At 32.8% G+C, this 3,659-nt stretch overlaps 1 long non-coding RNA gene across 1 annotated transcript; it reads right to left on the bottom strand.

Moving 5' to 3' along the window:
* Nucleotides 1-2,166: 2,166 nt before the first annotated feature.
* LOC121209472 (uncharacterized) lies at nucleotides 2,167-2,791 on the bottom strand. The gene is made up of 3 exons (XR_005904606.1): nucleotides 2,704-2,791; nucleotides 2,570-2,601; nucleotides 2,167-2,486 (listed from the first exon to the last, which is right to left on the bottom strand). It is a non-coding gene; the product is annotated as an uncharacterized lncRNA (long non-coding RNA).
* Nucleotides 2,792-3,659: the final 868 nt, after the last annotated feature.

The following is a 3,659-nucleotide window of genomic DNA, read 5'->3' as shown; positions in this document are numbered from 1 at the left end:
GGTTACCGAATGGTTTGGGTTTAAAGTTTGGGGTTAGGGGTTTTGTGTTTGTGGTCTAAGCTGGTTTAGGGTTTAGAGTATCAGGTCTAGGGTTTTAAATTAGAGTATAATTTTGAATTTTAATTTAGAAGATAAATGTATATGAGATAATATATATAAAATATTATTTTAAAATATATATAAATATACATATGAAAAGTGGTTAGTGTGCAATTTGATATAATAAATGTAATTTGATCTAGATCTTGTAAAATATTTACACGTATTAATATATAAATAGCATCATGTTTTAATTTAATTAATTTATATGCATACATAATATGTATTTTAAAATGTGTATTAAATCAAAATTAAAGTTTCAACTATAGTTAGGGTTTTCGGGTTTATATATAATTTAAAATAAATTCTAAATATATATATAGTTTTAAATTTTGATCAATTTCTATAAAATATTCAGGTGTTAGCGGCGTTTATACATAAAACGCCGCAAAAGATAGAAAATAGCGGCGTTTTTTAGAAAACGCCACAAATTTCATTTTACATTAGAGTAAAACGGCGTCGTTTCTTCTGAATAGTAGTGGCTTTAGCGGTGTTTCTATAATAAACGCCACAACGAGTATTAGAACGGCGTCGTTTTATAGTGTAGATAAAATAGGTGTTAGTGGCGCTTTGCTAAAAACGCCACAAAAGATCTTATTAGCAGCGCGTTGCTGAAAACGCCACAAATTTCCTTATTTGAAACGGCGTCGTTTTTTCTCTCATAATGTTTATGCCCTTTACCCGAAATCGGTTTCATTTTTTGCTAAGTCATTTCCCCATTTCGTCTTCCTACCCCAAATCCCTAAAACAAACACCTCCTTCTTTTTCCCCAAATCATCCCCTAATTCCCCAAACCCGAAATCCCTAACATTTTCCCCAAGTCCCCTTTTTTTCCCTTAATCTGTTCCCCCACACCCGAAATCCCTAATTATTCTCCCTTTCCTCTCGTCGACGGTCAGATGCTTCATGGGTTTGAAATGGTTAGTTTTTGAGTCCCCTTCAGATTAATATGTAGTTACTGTATTACTTGACTTTAGATCCCAACAAAAACCGCTCCTTGCTGATGATGGGAACCGGGTAAATCATCCCAAGGTTATTGATGATTTGATGATCTTAATGATGATGATGTTGATACTGATGTTGATGTTGATCTCGATGATTATACCCTTGTTTTAAGTAATATAAAAATATTGAATATGGAAATTGTCGGTTTTTTTCTATTTATTGTTCTGAGTTCGAAAAACTAGTTAGTGTCTTTTATAGGTTTCGGCTCAAAAATTTCTTTTGATCTGAGTTCTTTACTAGTGAGTACTACTGAATTACTAATCGATGATGGTATCTTGATTTGATTTTGCATACTGTTTTCCTTTTAATTACTTGAGCAAAATTTTGTTTCTTTTTCTTTTTGTCAGTTTATATCTGTTGTTTGAATATTTTTGTTTGGAATTGGGAAAACTGGTTAGTTCTTTTTTACTGTTTTCAGTTCAAAGATTTCTTCTGGTCTGAGTTCTGTACCAATCAGTGCTATTGAATCACTGATTACTCTGATTTTGTATAGTTTCCCTTTTAACGCAGGTTTCTTTAATTACTCGATCCAAAATTTGATTCTTTTTTGTCAGTTTTATGTCTGTTGTTTGGATATTTTTGTTCTGAAATGGAAAATTCATTTCTTTTTTGTCAGTTTTATGTCTGTTGTTTCGATTTTTGTTCTGAAATGGAAATTCATTTTTTTTGTCAGTTTATGTCTGTTGTTTGGATTTTTGTTCTGAAATGGAAAAACTAGTTTGTGCTTTTTACTGTTTTGGCTCAATGATTTCTTCTGATCTGAATTCTCTGCCAGTGAGTGCTAGTGAATCACTAATTTCTTTGATTTGTATAGTCTCCTTTTAATGCAGGTTTATATGTTGACAGTTTTTACTAACATTTTAAAGATTTTCCTCAATCGCTCCTTTTTATTTAATTATTTATAAATCGCTCCTTTCATCAATTTTAACATCAATGAATTATTGTTATATTATCAAGGTGGCATTGGAGTAAGAAGCATATAACAGCGTTGGCACCCATTGAGGTACGAAACTCCTCAAGTTTCAATTAGAAAAGGTAAATTTATTTTATATATGATTGGATAATTGTTTTTCAGTCTCTGGTAAAAACATCTGCTGTACCCTCCAACAAAAAGCTATTTGCTAACAAAACAACTGTACCAACCAATATCCACAAACTGCAACTATACCTGAGCAACTTTCCACCATCAACCAAACATATAATTTATCAGATGTAGAACATCACTTCCTTCACATTATCCTTTATGCTGGGGAGCTGCCTAACCTCTACAACGTTGTCTTTCGGCTTTCGGCCTCCCCCAGTAGACCCACTATCCGACATCTCATCCTCACTATAATAGCGTGCCCTAAAAGCAGCGAGGTGAGCATAGTATGCCGGAGGCACTGCAAACATATAATCTAAATATTCACTGTCAAAACCAACCTTAGTCAACAATTTTAACAAGACAAAAAACATCATCACAAACCTATGGAAACAGACTTGGTACACCTAGCATACCTGTCCAAAAAGTAAATTATTATTATATAATTACTAGTGCTGATCTAAAGCATTATTTATTCACCCCATTTCAAGATTATAGAGAAAGAAGTAGACACATACATGTAACATAAACTGTTTGTGAGCACTTGCAAGATGTCAGCAGTGAAGCCATTTTCATCAAACAAAACGTGGTAATGTGTGGGCTTGCCATTTTCAATGGTCTATCACCGCAAAAGGAGTTTAGGACTCGGATGTACCAGGTTTAACCTCTCAGCTAGAGTTTAATTTGAATTTAGTTGGACGATAGTTATGTTAGTTTCATCAAGGCCTCTGTACACATGAAGTTGGTATTCTGGTTAGAGAAGTTAATGTTTATGAGTTTTGTGGAGTATGATTCTGCACATGCAAAATTGGTTTGTTTAAACCTGTGCATTTTCATGTTTACATAATAATGGTGATTCCATTTGTTTTTTAGATGTTCTTTGGTCTGTTTTCATGTTTTTATCCAACTTATGTATTTACTGTGCAGTTTTGCCAGATTTTGCTGAGGTGTACAGCTTCATTGGCAGTGTCTTTGATCCTGGTACAAGTGGGCACTTGCAAAACTGATATAGATAAAGTTTTATATTTGCTTAAACTGAAATATATTTGGTGCTACTCTTATAATCTTACATCTGTTCTAGGTACTATCGAGCACTTGAATTAATATTTGGTGCAACTAAATACACCACAGCCATTGGCATTTGTTCTAGGTACGTACAGGTTTCGTTGCTAAATTTGATCTTTATTTCTATGCATTTCACTTAAATTACTTAACAAATATTACTTTTTTGACTCCAGCCTCTGCTTGCTGGTGAGAGTGGAGTAGACCAGGTACGTTTTATTAAGGTAGGCTTTATTTCAAAATTCTAATCAATAATAGTTTTATCATGATGATTTTGGAAAAATTAATATTTTGGGGTTGCGATATTGTAAAGATTTAATTGCTGGTTCTGTTTGGAGTAGAACTATTTTGTTTCCAAATTAATTTTAAATATTTGGTTCAACTTAATTATTATTTGATTCAACTTAAGTAT

Source organism: Gossypium hirsutum, chromosome A11 (assembly GCF_007990345.1).
Source record: "Gossypium hirsutum isolate 1008001.06 chromosome A11, Gossypium_hirsutum_v2.1, whole genome shotgun sequence".
NCBI lineage: Eukaryota > Viridiplantae > Streptophyta > Magnoliopsida > Malvales > Malvaceae > Gossypium > Gossypium hirsutum.
Note: the sequence above shows the minus strand (reverse complement) of the source record. Positions and strands in the feature narration are given on the sequence as shown.